Genomic DNA, 18,987 nt, shown 5'->3' on the forward strand with positions numbered 1-18,987 from the left:
CATCAAGATCATGAAATCTAAAGAACACAAGAAATATATATATATATATATATAGAGAGAGAGAGAGAGTGAGAGAGAGAAAGAGAGCGAGAGAAAGAGAGAGAGGGAGATCAAACACATATCTACTAGTACATACACTAAATCCCGTGGGTGAACTACTCCATCTTCGACATGGAGACTGTCGAGATGATGAAGATGGACACTAATGATGATTGCCCCTCCGACAGGGTGCCGAACAGGGCTCCAGGTGAGTTTTTCTTTGGTACAGAGGCTTGCATCAGTGGGGCGGAAGTTCTTGGTTAACTTTCGGAGATTTCCGTATATACAGGATTTTTAAGCGTCGGGATCACGTGAAACGGAGCCACATGGTAGTCCCAAGCCTTCAGGGCATGCCCTAGGTGGGTGGACGCGCCCTGATGCCTTGGGGGCACCTGGTGGCCCCCATCCGATGGTTCTTCACTCCGGTATTTCTTATTTGTGCCACAAAAAATCGTCAAAAAGTTTCAGGCGATTCCGATAACTTTTATTTTTTTGCACAAAAACAACACCACAATAATTTTGCTGAAAATAACGTAGGTCAAGATTAGTTCCAATTAAATCATATAAAGTGCATCAAAATCATATAAAAGTATTGCAAACATAGGTAAATGTGGCATGAATACTTCATAAATTATCGATACGTTGGAGGCGTATCAGCATCCGCAAGCTTAATTCTACTCGTCCTCGAGTAGGTAAATGATGAAAGAAGTAATGTATGAAGTGTGTGAATGGTATCACAATGTATAATTTTGACCAATGATAATTTCAGTCACTTTTCTGGAATCATAAGTAGCAACTATTTCTCATAAAGCTCATCATTACAGGGCAGCAATCAATTCACATGTCATGGTTTAACCAATGCACTCTATTGAAACTTAACAACCAATGTTCTTAGTCATCAAACAATTTCAATGCATCTTATTTTCACCAAAGTTTAAGTAAGAGTTCCACATACTCAATTATCATATAGTCTTCTATGATTGCTAATACTTGATACTTGTGATCCGTGTTAGGTTTTACGTGAAGAGGAACGGGTTATCGCAGCACAAAGTGGGTAAGTTTTTCCCTCAATTATGAAACCTAGGTTTATTGAACCAATAGTAATATCAACCACAACCGTCTTTAGTGTCTGCACACAAAAGAACAAACAACTTGCACCCAATGCGGGCAAGAGGGTTGTTAACCCCCTTGATCTTGTTATTTGCAAGCGAGTGAGGTGTGTAGATAATTGTAAATTGCAAAAAAAACAAGTAAATGGCAGCAAGGTATTGAAGGTTTTGTAAATATATGGTGAATAGACCCGGGAGCCATAGTTTTTCCTAATGGCATCTGTCATGAAAAATAGCATACGGTGGCTAAACAAATTACTATTGGGAAATTGATAGAAAAGCGGATAGTTATGCGATATTCACGACAATGATCATGTGTATACCGGCATGACGTCCATAAAAAAATAGGCTAACTCCTGCATGCACCTATTACTATTACTCCACCCATCGACCACTATCTAGCATGCACCTAGAGTATTGAGTAAAACAGAGTAATGCGTGGAGAATGATGACATGATGTAGACAAAGTAAACTCAAGGAATATGAATAAACCCCATCGTGTTATCCTTAGTAGAAGCAACACAAAGATGCATCTTGTCCCATTCTGTTACCGGGATATAGAAATTCGCCAGGTTGAACCAACTACTACACACCTCTCTCATCGAAAAAATATTAATCTACTTGGCCAAACTATTTAAATAGCTCGGAGAGAATTACGAAGCTATCATAATCATGCACATAATAATCATATTAGTATTTAGAGAAGACTCAACTATTTATCATGAATAATCTGAACATAAACCCACAATTCATCGGATTCCAACAAACGCACTGCTCAAAAGGAATTACATCATGTGGATCACAGCGAAGATGCGATGATTATTGTATTAAAGATCAAGAGAGAGAGAGAGAGAGATTTCCATCTAGGTACTAGCTATGGACCTGTAGGTTTGTGGTGAACTACTCAAACATCATCATGAGGACAACAAGGTTGATGAAGAGCCCCCCCTTATCGATCTTCCCTTTGTTTGGGTGCCGAAATGGAGCTCCAGATGGCCTCCCGTTGAAACACAGATTTGTGGCGGTGTAAAAGTGTTTCGAGACTGTCTCTAGGGGTTTTAGGATATATGAGAGTTTATAAGCTAGAGAACGGAGTCGAGAGGGCCTCGAGGGCCCCACAAGCCATCAAGGTGCAACAGAGGTTGTGCTGGGTTGGCTTATGGGGCCATTGGATGGCCTCCGGCCTTCTTCCAATTCTCGTTGGTCTTCTTTAGGTCCAGAAAAATCTCCAAAAAGTTTCAGGTCAATTGGACTTCGTTTGGTATGGAAAACCTGAAAAGTGAAAAACATGCAGAAAACATCAACTCACACTGGGCACTAGGTCAATAGGTTAGTGCTCAAAAATAATATAAACTCGTAAAAAATACCCAAAAATTATTCTAGAATGACAATATATCAACATGGAACAATAAATAATTATAGATACATTGGAGACATATCAAGCATCCTCAAGCTTAATTCCTACTTGTCCTCGAGTTGGTAAATGATAAAACAAATTTTTTTGATGTGACATGCTACCCATTATATAACCTTGTGAATGTATGCTCAGTAAGAAACAATGAATTAACAAGCATTAACACAACAATATGATATGTCTCCAATGTATCTATAATTTATGAAGTATAGGACCCTCAAAGAGTGTTTTACCCCCATTCATCTTATTATATTAGCAAGGCATGGTTCCATATTAATCATATTAATACAAATGTCAAACACCATGGTGTCCAAGTCAGGCAACCAGATCGTACTTTTTCAATCTGCATCAACTTTCTATTCTTGATGCAATACATGAGCATGAACGATTGGACATAACATATAGGTGGAATAGAATATGGTGGTAGATATCAAAGGGGTAAAAAGTGGTGAAGATAGTCTCACATCAACAAGGCGTACTAATGGGCTATGGAGATACCCATCGATATATATTGATACAAGGAGTAGGGATTTCCATGCAAATGATGCACTAGAGATATAAGTGTATGAAAGCTCAAGTGAAGCTAAGTGGGGTGTGCATCCAACTTGCTTGCTCATGAAGACCTCATGAATTTAAGGAAGCCCATCATAAGAATATACAAGATAAGTTTATGAAAAAGTGATTCCAACTAGCATATGAATGATATAACATGAGACTCTCTCTATATGAAGAACAAGGTGCCACTTTGAGGCACAAGTGTGGTAAAGGAGAGTAGCAAAGTCCCTTCTCTCCTTTTTACCTCATTCATTTTTTATGGTGGGATCATTTGCCCCCCCCCCCCCCCCCCATTTTTATTCCTCACTAGGACAATGCTCTAATAGTGATGATCATCACACTTTTATTTACTTACAACTCAATATGAAAACTGATAGGACAATATGACTCTGTATTTATGCATCTCGCAGTGTACTAGGATGTCTAAAGGTCTAGCATGACATGTATAAAAAATATGATGAATGAAGGCTTTGCCACAAATACTATGTCATCTCTATATGATCATGCAAAGCATTATGATGATGAACGAACTAGTCATGTGAAGTGACGTAGGAATTTGCATGGCAATACGGAATGGCTATGGAAATGCCATGATAGGTAGGTATGGTGGATATTTTGAGGAAGATATAAGAATGCTTATGTGAAACAGAGCGTGTCATGTCACGGGGTTTGGATGCATCGGTGAAAGTTGCACCGATCCTCGAGGTGAGAACGGGCAATGCACGGTACCAAAGAGGCAAGCAAATATGACGAGGTGAGATTGAGTATGTCCATGGTGTCAGATTAGTCATAAATAACTCATATACTTATTGCAAAGTTTCATTAGTTTATCACAAATCAAAGTACTACTCGCATGCCCCGAGGGAGAGGGTTGGCAGTAATTAACCATCACGTGACTCCGACTCAAAACAACACTAGGATTTCAGCGAGAAATAGAAATGCTCACACATTATTACCATGCTCTTTCAATTTTTAGGTGAACAAGAAGTTTAACATCTCTTAATATCAACACCTCTCTGAATAAATAATAATGCACTCACATCTTTTTCATATCACCACATCAATATCATTAACCCATAATTTCTCTATATGTGCTACATGATGGTTTTAATTATCATTCATTGAACACCTATTATTTTTGGTCTAGTCTTATGACACATGAAAATTACCATCACTATTTATTTTACTCTCGAACAAATATAAGTGAAGAACGAGAGCATAATATTTCTATAAAATCTACATCCACCATGCTCAAAAAGATATAAGGGAAGTACTAGAGCAACTGCTAGGCTCAAAAGATATATGTGAAGCACATAGAGTATTCTAACAAATTATGATGATGGTGTATCACTATCACATAGGTGTGTCCAGCAAACATTGATTGTGTAAAACTGAAAGTAAAAGTAAATAAAAGCAAACGACGCTCAAGCAAAACTCATATCATGTGATGAATAAAATGTAGTTCCATGTGACATACCGATAGGTTGAGATGAAAGAGGGGATTCCTTCCGGGCATCCCCAAGCTTAAACGCTTCAGTATTCCTAGAATATTTCCTTGGGGTGCCTTGGGCATCCCCAAGCTTAGCTTTTGCTGCTCCTCATTCCTTTCTCCATCGGGATAATACCAAAAACTTGAAAACTTCAATCGCATTAAACTCATCAAAACATCGTGAGATTCGTTAGTATAAGGAACATATCAAATACTTTCAGGTAATGTTATAAGTTAATTCTTATTTTATTTTATGCTAAGGTACTCTATCTTAACTTTTTCAAGGCTTATACCCCCGATACAATAAATAGCATCATCAAAACAAGCAAACTATGCAAGCAAAAATAGAATCGGACTGAAATAGAATAGTCCATAGTAATATGTAATGAACATATACTTCTATAACCCCAAAAATTCTAAAACATTAGGAAGGCCTGAGGAATTGGTATGGCAATACTGTGTAAAAAATCAGCTTAAAATTACGTTCAAGTAAAATCAAAGAAATTCTGAAGTGGACGCCAAAGTTCGTGTTTTTGCACTTTATCAATTCTACTCATCATACAAATCATCCCAAAGGCTTTACTTGGCACAAACACTAATTGCAACTTAAAATCACAATCATTACATAGGAAATAATAATGTTATCACAAACAAACATAAAGTAAAATACAAAAAAGTAACTATTGGGTTGCCTCCCAACAAGCGCTATTGTTTTACGCCCCTAGCTAGGCATATTGCATAGTTTCACGTGTTGTCATCTTTGACACGCCACCCATATCTCTCAAGATTGATTCATAAGGTGGTATAATTCTCTTTCTACAGAAGTGTTCCATTCCTTTCTTTAATGGAAATTGGAACCTTATGTTTCCCTCTTTCATGTCAATGATTGCACCTACAGTTCGTAGGAAGGGTCTTCCAAGTATATTGAGACAAGTAGAATGGAAATCAATATGAAGCACAATGAAGTCTACAAGCACATATTTTGTTTTCGCAATTATAAGCACATCATTTATTCTGCCTAATGGTTTCTTAATGGTAGAATCCGCAAGATGCAAGATTAGGGAACACTCTTCGATATTAATGAGACCAAGCACATCACATAAAGATTTAGGTATAGTTGAAACACTAGAACCAAGGCCACACAAAGCATTGCAGTCATATTTATTTATTTTAATTTTAATAATAGGTTCCCACTCATCACACAACTTTCTAGGAATATAATCTTCAAGCTTGAGCTTCTCATCATAAGCTTTTACCATAGCTTCTACTATATGTTGAGTAAAAGCTTTGTTTTGTTCATAAGCATTGGGTGAGCTAATAATGGATTGCAACAAGGAAATACATTATACTAAATAGAAATTATCATAATTAAAGTCTTGTAATCCAAGATAGTGGGCAGATCACTAGTTGAAGTTTTGACCTCTCCGAACCCACTTTTTAAGTTTTAGCATTAAAACCATCACCCTCCAAGCAAACGAGGCGCTCCTTAACTAAAGTTGGCATATCTCCAGTCCCTTTATCATTAATATTTAGAGAAGTAAACAAAGATTCAATAGGAGAAGTACCAATCATTTCAAGATCTTCATCATGATTCTGGTAAAAACTGGGTGGAAGAGCTTTTTCTAGGATGTCCCACTTAGCTTTTAACTTGGCGGTCCTCTCCTTACTTTCATTAATTGAAACTTCTATAGATTTAATAGTCTTGCTAAAACCATGCTTAGGAGGCAAATCTTTACTTTTAGGATTTTCTACATCAAGAGCAATTCTATCCATGTTTTTAGCCAAAGTATCAACAACATGCAATTTTATTTCTACCATTGTATTGAAAACCTTTTGAGAATTAATGAATTCCTTAATTGTGTTCTCAATATCAGAGGGCATCCTATTAGAATTTGTAGAAGAATTTCCATAAAAATTACCATGTTATGCCAAAGTATCAACAATAATTTCCATATCAGGGGGTATCTTATGCCATGTTATTGATCATGTTGTTTAATATTCATTATTTGATTTCTAAGGGAGATGATCTTAGCGGGAGGAAAATACTTGGCAATAAAGGCATCTTTGCACTAATCCCATGTTCCAATACTATTACGCGGTAAAGATGAAAATAAAGCTTTAGCCTTATCTCTTAGTGAAAAAGGAAACAATTTTAATTTCACAATATCATTATCCATATCCTTTTTCTTTTGCATATCACAAAGTTCAATAATTATTTTAAAACGTGAAGAGGGATCTGAGGAAGTTCTGCATTAAGGGGTCCGCGGGCAGTCGGGTTGTCCCTTCTGGGTCGAGCATATGGGACACGTCATTGAAGACCAGATTACCCGATGACTACGTAATCAAGATGGAGAGCTCCGAAGACTAGGCGTGCACTCCAAGGCACGAGGACGAGTTCGGCCCATCTACCCCGATCTATGTCGGTAACATGTAACCCTAGGGGCCCTGGTATCTATATAAACTAGGGGCCATTATACGTAGAGGCAGGTTATCTCATTTAGGGTTTAGCTCGTACGATCTGGTGGTAGATCAACTCTGTAATCATCGTTCCCCATCAATATAATCAAGCATGACGTAGGGTTTTACCTCTTCAAGAGGGCCCAAACCTGGGTAAACACCGTCTCCCCCTCTCTCTAGCAACCCATCGATCTAAGCTCCATCCACCTACCCGAGATCCGCAGGTTTTAACGCTGACATTGGTGCTTTCATTGAGAGTTCCACCATTGGACCACCACAAGGACCGATGGCTCCCTTGATCATCAACAATCGAGTCCGCGACAAGGGCACCTTCGCCCCCCGAACACATCTCCACGCTCGACGGCTTCATGCCGAATGAGTACCTAACCGTCCATCCTGGCCAGATCGGCGCTTTTGTCCCCAGTCACCTCATAAGGTTTGGAGAATTCGAAGTCTCCACTGACTCGCGAGGTATTCTATTCCCCGCTAACCTCACGCCTCAGCCGACAAGGTGCAAAACCCCGAAGCCTTGTCTTCGGGTCCCCATTCCGATCATAGTCTTGGTCCCCTCTCCTTAGGTGAGGAGGCTTTGAGCTCGGAACCGACCATGATGCCCGGACAACACAAAACGACCATTGCCGAATTGGCTTCGGCTCCAGAAGTCACGTAGGTTAACTCCAAAAACCCACAAAGGATTGGTCAGGTCAGCCTCTCGATGTTAAATGAGACGCTTGAACAGATCCAGTCGCTTCAAATATCGCTTACCCAAAGTCCGACTTGTTCAAGGATCGGCTCTCAGGTGGATTATGGGGACTTCTATGACCCACCCACCACCCACTTGATTGCCCCCGTCGAAGATCTAACTGATGCACTGGACTACGCCTCCGAAGAGCTTGAGGATATGGACGAGGAGGCCTACTACCCCACCCCCATAAACACCAGGAAGTGGACCGCAACATCTACTTACAATGTTTACATGGTACTCACGCCTCGCAATACAGATAATGTCACACCCAAGCAGAACGGCGATAAGCCCACAAAAGATCCCTCAAAACATCGAAAGTCGCGTAAGCGCTCCAAGGCAAACAAGGGAAAGGGATCGGCACAAGCCACAGGGGAAAATGTGGCCCTTGAGGGCCATGACAACCCCGAGCCTCCCGAGCACAAACCATAATAACCGGCCAATGAAGATCCCGACGGTCGCAACAATTTTGACGACGGCGACGATTATCTCCCTCCCGTCGATGGTCTCAATGGCCTTGAAGCTGAAGAGTTCACAATTCCCGAAGACCGTGAAGGCCAGGCGCAATTTTGGGAGTGGTTTATAGCCACCGCCCAAAGCTTAAAAGCATAGCAATAGCATCTCCACGATGAACAAGATACCATCAATAATAGGCGGACCAAAATCCTAGCGGCCGAAGAAGGATACACCACAACATGGTCGGACTAGAAGAAAACATACCCATGTCGATGGCTGCTTCCATAGTTCGACGACAAGGCCCTAAAACACGTGTCCCCCTGATGCACCGACTATGACCAGCCTCATCGCCCACCCAAAGGGCGCGATAGAATGATCGGAGAGAACGGGTATAGACCCGAACCTTTGCACCGAAAAGGTAAAGAGGATATGCACCATGGGGACAGACCCCGCCCACGATAGGATAAATCGGGTCGCAGTAGGTCCATCTACGGAACCAAGTGGTACTCTCCCACTCGATGGGATGATGAACCACCTCGGGTCGCTTACAAGAGCTAAGGCCGGGAAACATACCGGGCTGAACCCGGAGCCGATCTACGACACATCATAGCCTGGATTAGAGGCGCCGCTCACCCACTATGTTTTATGGATGAGGTCATGAAACACCAGTTTCTAGAAGGGTTTAAACCCGTAAACATCAAACAGTACGATGAGACAACAAATCTCGCCATGTGAATACAAGACTTCCTTCTCCATATTTGATATGGCCAGAGGAGTTGATCTCCACGCCATAAAATATTTACCACTAAAACTCAAAGGACATGCACGACATTTGCTAAACAGCCTACCGGAAGATTCAATTGGATGCTGGGAAGACCTTGAGGAGGCTTTCCTATCTAACTTTCAAGGAACATATGTCCGTCCACCGGATTCATCCAATCTAAGCAACGTCATCCAGAAGACGGGGGAATCAGCCAGAGAATTCTCGAACCGGTTCCTCACCAAAAAGATCAAATCATAGACTGTCCAGACGCTCAAGCAATAGCTTGTTTTCGGCACAACATTCGGGACTAATGGATTGCGAGACAGCTCGCCAAGACAGGCCGAGAACAATGTTCGCCCTTACCTCCCTCATGACCCGCTTTTGCACGAGTGAGGATAATTGGCTTACTCGGCGCAGCCAAAATGTGAACGACCCCGGAAATTCTGAGGTTCGGGACGAAAACGGCAAGCCAAGAAAAAGGGAAGAACAAACGTGGCCACCGTAATGGTGACACCGATGATACAACAGTCAATGATGGATTCTGCAGTACAAAACCTAGAGAGCGGAAGAAACCCTTTAAGGGGAACAGGAATGGACCAACCCCATGGGATAAAATCATGGAGCATCCCTGCCAGATTCATGGCACCCAAGACAAGCCCGCCACCCACACCAACCGTAATTGTTGGGTGTTCAAATAGGCAGGCAAGCTTGCCACCGATAAGAAAAACAGGGGCCCACGAAGTGAAGACAACGAGGAGCCCCGCATCCCAAATAATGGAGGCCAAAAGCAGTTCCCTCCTGAGGTTAAGACCGTGAACATGATCTATGTCACCCATATACCCAAGAAGGAGAGAAAATGGGCACCGTGGGAGGTATATGTCGTAGAGCCCGTAGAACCCCAAAACAACCTGTGGTCGTCTTGCCCGATCATTTCGACCACATGGATCATCCAACCAGCATCTGTCATGGAGAGTCGGCCGCCCTAGTCCTCGACGCCGTCGTCGATGGTTTCCACCTCACTCGAGTCCTCATGGATGGAGGAAGTAGCCTCAATCTAATCTATCCAAATATGGTGAAAAAGATGGGCATAGACCCATCACGCGTCAAGCCAAGCCACACTAACTTTAAAGGAGTGATACGAGGCGTGGAAGCCCTCTACTCGGGCACAATAACACTGGAAGTCGTGTGCGCTTCTCCAAACAACTTCCGTAGCGAGGAATTGATCTTCGACATCATCCCCTTTTGTAGTGGATACCACAGACTGCTCAGCTACACAACCTTCGCCCGCTTTAACACCGTACTGCACTACGCCTACATGAAGCTCAAAATGCCCGGGCCCATGTCACACTCTGTTTTTACTACCAGTTATGTGTAGTGTGAAAATCAGAGCTTGTTAAAACTTTTCCAAACTTATGTTGTGAGTGCCATGATTGTCATTGTATGCTTGTGTGCTGATCATGTGATGATAAAAACCATATTTCACAATATTGATTTATTTCCAAAAACCCTTACTTATTTCTGATCAAGGTAAAACCCTACCTAGAGTTGCATTACACGCCCTTGATGGCAAGGAGTGCTTCTACTCAAAGTTAGTGATCTGATTTTAACTTATCTTTATATTCCAAAACCAAAAAAATAATTATTTTTATAATTATTTTCCTAATTAAATTGCATGTCCATTTCTGAGGCTAGAATTGATATTCCCACTTGGAGATGATCAGAAGGACATATATTTTCCATACATAAGATTTTAAACCCTATTTTATATTATAATTATTTGAATAAAACCCTAAAAGCCATTTCTGTCTGTTTCGACCTTTTGAAATATTTCCAAAGCAAATACTCTCAATAAAATCCTAGAAAATTCCAGCAGCCTCCCTAAGCCATATTTGGTGTCCACATAAAGTATCACTTCGATCCAAGGTGATTAAGGACCCCAAATAACCCCAAAACCCCTTCTGTCCATATTGGAGTTAAAGCAACTCTACATAGCAAAGTTTATCCAATGATGTCGAAACTTTGCAGGAGTGCCTAATACCTCAAATGAGGGTTCCACACCAAAAATGGGATTTGTGGGACTTAGTTTGCCCACACTCTCTTTGGAAGGGAAAGATCTGGCCATATTGAAGTGTTTTCAAGTTTACAAAGCTAAACTTGTCCAATGGAGCTCAAACTTGGTGAAACCCCATGATTTAGCACCAAACCCAAACCTGTTAAGTTGCAGCACCAGTGGTGGGGTGCAACCCTCTCAAACCATGGCTGAGCACCTTCTGACAGATAGGGAAAAGCCACCTTAGCCACAGCTAAACCCAACCCCTTTGCTCCAAACTTATAGATTAGGTGGCCAGTATCTGTATCTAACCCAGTCAACTAGCACCTCACTGGTTCAAAGTGGAAAGGACAAAAACTCCAATTTAGGCTTCAATTCAAGGCTGACAGCACCAATATTTCTTGTCTCCCTTGACCATCTGAAGCTCCCACGAGATCCAAACGGCTAGCCACAATCCCAGCGAGTGCCAGGACATGCTAGACACGTCCAAAGTGCCTCAGAGTGCACCAGCATGCCGTGGCATGCCAAAACTGCGCTATGGGCGCGCTACAGGAAGCCACCAAGGTGGGGGCGGCGCTCTCGGCCAGTTCCAGCCTCCCCCAAGGTGTCCAACTTCTTCTCCGACAACCCCTCTGCGTCAAGCAACCCTCAGGGCCCCTCCTCTCCCGCGCTAGAGCTCGTGCGACGCTTGCCCGCGCGCACAGAACTGGCTAAGGTAGCGCGGCCCGGATGCTCGACTTCTCCATCTCTCCCTCTACAGCACATGGTTCTGGCAGTCCAAAACCATGTCCTGAGACCGTGGTTTCGACCCCAACCCCTCTCTACACCCCCATGCGCGCCACGGTGAGTCATCAGCGCTCCCGAATTGGCTCACCGTCGCGGGCCTATAAATAGCCCTCCCCCTCGCTCCTGCACCCCTCATATAGCTTCACCACGATCACTAGTACCTCCCTAGCCACCCCAAGCAAACCAGCAGAGCCCCGGTACTCGAGATCGACTAAGGCCTCTCCGCCTCGGAGCTCCGGTCGATCTCCGGCTACACGACGGCTCCTGCGCCCCTCGACCCCCAAAACTGATCCCCTCAACCCCAGGAAGCTTTCCCCCAACTCGCCCGAGCATTTTCGTGTCTCTAGCCATCTCCTCGACCACCTCCTAAAACTCCTCCGCCACGACATCCTCGTCGCCGCCGAACTCGCCCGAGCATTTACGTTGTTTGGACCACCAGCAGGTAGGCACGTCATGGCGAACCCATTCCAGTCCTTGTTGGGGCTTGAGAGCGTCGGCAACCTCGCCGGCGTGCTCCTCCTCCTCTTTGGCCAGAGGTAGGAGACGAGCCCGACAGGTATGCCCCACCTGTCGGTGGCCCAGCCTCCTCCCCGCACTGTCCACAGGTACTTACCGCAGGGACCCGCACGTCAGGTTCAAACCTGACGGCGCGCGCGCCTGGGCAGGCTGTCGGCTGGCCATGGGCTAGCCCAGGTCCAAGACGAGCCAGGCCAGGACTTTAGCCCACTTTTCTTTTATTTTTAAAACCTGATTTCTAAGTTTTTTATAAAAACATTTAACCAGTGTAAAAATATAATTTTTCAACTGTTATTCTTCTAAAAATATGGTGTATTTAATGATATGAATGGATGAATTTTTCTACAACTATTCTGTTTTACAATAATTAAAAGGACTAAATTAGAATAGTTTTGCTTTTGTTTGGTTAATTTCAAAAATGTTCCTTCAAGGGAATTTAAGACAAATATTTTTCAATATAACAACTTAGATTTATCATAGTAAAGAACATTTTTCAAATGACTTTGTGATCTGTTCCTGTGTGAGCTATTTCTTATTTATTGTTTTATCGATGATAGAAAATCCGTGTGACGAGGGAATCGGAGCGGAAGACCTCGAAGACCCCGGATACCTAGCTGACCAAGGCAAGCAGCCCTTTGACTATGACTGAGCATATGTTACTTTGCATGTTAAGATAGCAAGTATTTCCGTTGCATATGATCATAAGTGTCGGTAATCATTTAATATGATTTTACCGATGGCTCCCCGGAGCACATGCATTGAGCTTGACCCTACCCCTTGAGGGTCATGCTAATATCATGTTGACAAGTAAAGATAGAGTATTATTATCATGAGCATGTTGATGGCATAAATCAAGAGTTCATGAAAACCCCGTCGGGTGCCACTAATCCCCGAGGGTGATGATGAGTTAGGTGGTCACTTTTGGTTAAGTGATGCACCCCGTATTGTGTGAGTATGGTTTCAGAATGGGATTAGATTTATGATGTGTCGACCGTCCCAACCTTACCAGTACGACCACGTTACCCCTTATGGGATGGGGCTATATTAATTACTCTGGTCGGTGCTAGCAAAGAGCCACATTACTAGTGGAGGGAGTGATGTGTGGTCACTCTCGTGATGGGGTCGTGCCAGGTAGGACGACTATGCCATTTTCATAAGTTCGAGTCACATCGTTGGTCCCCGCATGGTTGATACAGTCCAGAGTCCGTGCTCGTAAGACATACAACATGTGGGCTGGGTACCAATCGAGTGGACCTCTTTGTCTAGTATCGTCAAGGGAAAGGCGTTGATCAGGTACTTACCTCGGGTATGTTATATACCGCGAGTCGTGGATGACACGGAAGTTTCCCGGATCTCGTGGGTCTAGCATACTACCTCTGCAGAGTGTAAAACTATTCGAATTGTTGTGTCCACGGTCAAGGACAGTTGGGTAATCCTGCTTAAACTACGTCCAATTATTTCCGCATAAACCAAGTGCGTGTGTGTGTGTGTGTGGTGGTCAAAAAGGTGTTGTTATGAAAGCAATGATATGACTAAGTTCGGTGACTTGGCATATAGGGTGAGCCCGGATGGTTCAGCCCTCGACGGATATATTGATGCCTGTAACCTGTTGTTCAAAAGTAATTCTTTAACTTGATGCACATTCATGATCATTCCACCCCGATGAATTCCACCAGAGATGCATGATATTGTTATCCTTGACTTTCATTCTTCATATCATGGGATGTTTGCGAGTACATTCAAAATACTCATTGGCTTGCCACTGGTTATGTTATTGACCAGAAATGGAAGTACCGGAGTTTGGAGATGAGTACGTCTTCGGAGACGCCCCTGCGAACTAGGACGCTTCCGAGTCAGAATGCATGTCGGTGTAGGCTTGATGGCATGGGCACCCGCTTAGACCCTATGATTTCCACAACTAGTTGTATCAGAGTGATTTGGCCTTAGGCCCTGCCTTGTGAACTTGACCATTTGGTCATGTGATGTAATAATCGGTACTTGGATGTAAGACTCTTTTATTCGGTATTTGTGTTCGATGAGCATTGATCTCTGGGATCACTCAGCACGGCGATCTCGACCCATAAGTCGGGGTCCCCACAGAGCTGGTATGAGAGCCATCCTGACTATAGGAAGCCTTAGGAACCATGGACGATAGCCGAGGTGACTAGTGCGCATAGAAATTAACCTGAGATTCTGCACCCACTAAAAACTTTCTAACTTTTTCCACGTGATATTTCTGCTTCTGGAGAAGATAGCTGAGGCGACTAGTACGCCGCACACCCATCTTCCTCTACCACGAGCACTGGGTCAACACCGACACTAAGGAATATCACGTGGACGTGATAGTGAAGGCTAGCGACTCCTCAACTAGCTGGTTCTTTGAAGGACCACAGATGAAGGATCTGATGTTGGCCATGGAGACTGCAGCATGAGAGGCGCTCGTGCGAATCAAAAACATCCTTCCCGAGATGGTTGATGAGCCAGCTACTCATCACCTACCTTTTGTTAAGGATGGGGTAGACGGGAGTTGTACACTCAACCCATCTTCCGAGGACGGGACGCCACTGAGGTTTTAGACCTACTTCAGTGTCTCCTCTAACACCTTGACGCATCTTTTGATCAAGGAGTCAACTAGGATCCGCCAAGAGCTGCACCAAGTCAAGGATCTACTTCGCACGGAGAAGATGAAGAACCGCAAGGTAATGAAGGAAGGAGCACCCGTAGGACCACCTAGTTTTGCTTTCCGAGGAGGAATACCACTGCTTCAGGCAACTCCTCTTCAGAGTCGTCGCTTGACCGCGAAAGAGTACACCGAACTCTTCGCTACCTCGCCAACCAAGAGACGCCGTGATGGTCCGCTTCCTTCCCCTACTCCTTCAAAGAAGGGAAGCATTAATGAAGATGAAGATGAAGATGAAGACGAAGACGAAGATCCCGCAGAACCCGGTTATGAGACCGCGCAGTCAGCCGCTTAGCCTTAGCAACGTAGGAAATTAGGATGTACCCCGAGCGTAGGAGTTCTTGTATCGGTTTATATGAACCCTGAATGTTGTGTAAGCCTGTTGGATGCAAGTCGCATTCTGCCTTAGGCAGCTTGTGAGCGACTACATCGCTTGCTTTCAATCTAATGCTAAGATTTTTCACATTAGCACAACACCGGACCCCTCCTTACTAAGAGCATCATCCCTTATGATTTTAGCCAGTTTGGCAAATTGACCTGTCTACTCCCCTGACAGGATGGTGAATGCAACCCGCAACAGCACCTTCGGCAACTCCAGCTCTGCCTCTTGAGGTCAGCAGCAGGGAACCGGAGGGGAAGCTCAAGCTGGAGATCACCACGAGCAGCAAGACGTTGTTCCACCGCCGCCGCCTCCTCCTGAAAGCTTGACCATGGCTCAGTTCCTTCAAGCTCGTCGAGAGGAGCGTCAAGCCGACAATGCCGATATTCAGCAGCTGGCTCAAACCTTGTTGAACAACCCACCGCAGAACGGGAATGGGAATGGTCGCTCAACTCTCTCTGAGTTTATGCGAACTACGCCACCCATATTCACGGAGACGACTGAACCTTTGGATGCCGATGACTGGATCCGTACTATCAAAGACCTCCTCGTGCTGGTCAAGTGCACTGATGATCGTGAGAAAGTTCTCTATGCTTCTCACTGTCTCGGAGGCACAGCCAGAGCTTGGTGGGATGGATTTCAGATCATGCGAGCAGGGCAAGTCATCACTTGGGCTGTGTTCAAGGATGGATTCCACGCTGCTCACATTCCTCCTGGAATGATGACCATTAAGAAGCGGGAATTCCAAGCCTTAAGGCAAGGCAGTGGATCTGTCAAGGAATATTTGCAGAAGTTCAATCTCGTGTCAAGGTACGCGCCTGAAGACGTCAACAGTGAGGCTGCCAAAGTGGAATGCTTTATGGAAGGACTGCAGCAGTGACTCCAGTATCAGCTCGTTGTTTGTGAATGCGGGACCTTCAATGATCTGGTTAATAAGGCCCTTATGTTGGAAGACAAGCGTCGTGCCATGGGCGACACCCGTAAGCGCACGCTAATGGGTAGTGGAGGACCGAGTAACACGAAGCCACGACCATGGCAGTCAGCTCCAGCAAGACCCAACTATCAGCAACAGCGGTACAAGTATCCAACATTTCGCCAGAACTACCAGCCTCAGCAGCAAGTCAACGCCAAGCCAGCGAGCAATCCGCCAAACAACAATGGAATCAAGACCAATCTTCCAGCGCAAGTTACCTGTTTCGGATGTGGACAAACATGGCACTATTTCAGGTAGTGCCCCAACAAGAAACCCGATGCTTCGTGCCCCAATGCGCCAAATCTAGGCCAAGGAGCACCAGGCAAGAATCAGGCTCCCCGCAATCAGCAGTATCGCAGCAATGGGCGGATTAATCATATTTCCTCGTCGACTCTACCCCAGCAATAATATTGTTTGATTGTGGTGCTTCGCATTCTTTTGTTACGCAAAAGTTTGCGGGAAAATGTGGTTTAGAACCTACCTTGCTTCGTGGGCATATGTCAATTCAAACCCCGGGAGTAGTTTTGAGGACTAACCTAGGGTGTAGGAAGGTCGGGATAGTTATCAATGGGACGAGCTTCTCAGCGGACCTCATTGTTCTTAAGTCGCAAGGCCTAGAAGTAATTCTCGGCATGGATTGGTTGGCCAAGAACCAAAGCATCTTGGACTGTGCCAATAGGACCATTACCATGACAAGTAACCAAGGGGTAAAAGTCAAGTATGTCTCTGAGCCAGTACCCGCTCGAGTACCACGGGTTAACAGCCTGCGTGAAGAAGAACTCGATCGAGTGCCAAAAGTCTCTGAATATCCGGACATCTTTCCTGATGAGCTACTAGGGATGCCTCCTGACCGAGACATCAAGTTCATCATTGAGCTCATGCCCGGATCGAGGCCTATCTATAAGAAGCCTTACAGGATGGGATCCGAAGAGCTAGCGGAGTTGAATAAGCAGCTGGATGAGCAACTCAGGAAAGATTTTATTCGTCCAAGTGCGTCACCTTGGGGATCACCTGTTCTTTTCGTGTCCAAGAAGGATGGGACTATCAGACTCTGCATCGATTACCGTTCTCTCAATGAGGTCACGATCAAGAACAAGTACCCACTCCCCAAGATTGAAGACTTGTTCGATCACCTAAATGGAGCTAAGGTATTCTCCAAGCTCGACCTCCGATCTGGATATTACCAACTGAAGATCCGACCCGAGGACATACCCAAGACTGCATTCGTGAGCCAGTACGGTCTGTATGAAAGCACCGTCATGTCTTTTGGGTTGACTAATGCCCCAGCTTACTTCATGTACCTCATGAATAAGGTCTTCATGGAGTACCTGGACAAGTTTGTCATCGTGTTTATTGATGACATATTAATATTTTCCAAGTCCTAAGAAGAGCATGAGCAACACTTGAGGTTAGTATTGGAGAAGCTTCGAGAGCACCAACTTTATGCCAAGTTCAGCAAATGCCAATCTTGGTTGAAAGAAGTTGGGTTCTTGGGTCATACCATGACAGCAAGTGGATTGGCAGTTGATCCCTCCAAGATTACCACAGTAACCAACTGGGAATCACCAATTGATGTGAAGGAAGTGAGAAGCTTCCTCGGACTCACGGGATATTACCGCAAGTTCATGGAAGGATTCTCCCGTATCGCTCGACCCATGACTCAGCTCTTGAAGAAAGTCAAGAAGTTCGAATGGACGCTGGAGTGTGAAGCCAGCTTCCAAGAATTGAAGAAGAGACTAACCACCGCCCCAGTATTGGCCACTCCAGATATCAGCAAGGAGTTTGTGATATATTGTGATGCCTCGAGGACCGGACTCGGTGGGGTTCTAATGCAGGTTGGCAGAGTCGTGGCGTATCTGTCACGGAAACTGGGCCCACATGAGGAGAACTATGCCACCCATGATCTCAAGTTGGCAGCCGTAGTGCATGCTCTGAAGACATGGCGACATTACCTTTTGGGGAAGTAATGTGAAATATACACTGACCACAAAAGTCTGAAGTATATATTCACCCAAAGGGAATTGAATATGATGCAACGAAGATGGTTGGAGTTAATAAAAGACTACGACCTCAACATTCAATATCACCCCGGTAAGGCCAATGTAGTGGCCGATGCCTTAAGCCAGAACACCAGCACCTTGAACGTCATGCTCAAGGAAAGGCAACCCGCCTCATATGAAGAATTGGAGAACTTCGGGTTGGAACTAGTGGAATCAGGATTCCTAGATAACCTCGAAGTCAAACCAACGCTGGTGGACGACATCAAGGAGTCCCAGAAGGGTCATAAGAGCATTGAAGGCATCAAGAAGAAGATTGAAGAAGGCAAGGCCCCAGGATTCTCTGTGGATGAACAAGGAGTGGTGTGGTTTGGAAAACGTTTATGCGTACCCAACAAGGCTGAACTCAAGGACTTAATCCCACAGGAAGCACATGATACACCCTACTCTATCACCCCGGTGGTACTAAGATGTATCAAGACATGCGAGAAAGATTTTGGTTGCATGGCATGAAGAGGGAAATAGCGTCTTATGTTGCCAAGTGCGACGTGTGCCAACAAGTCAAGGCTGAGCATCAGCGAC

The sequence above is a fragment of the Hordeum vulgare genome, chromosome 5H (assembly GCF_904849725.1).
Source record: "Hordeum vulgare subsp. vulgare chromosome 5H, MorexV3_pseudomolecules_assembly, whole genome shotgun sequence".
In the NCBI taxonomy this organism is placed as follows: Eukaryota; Viridiplantae; Streptophyta; class Magnoliopsida; order Poales; family Poaceae; genus Hordeum; species Hordeum vulgare.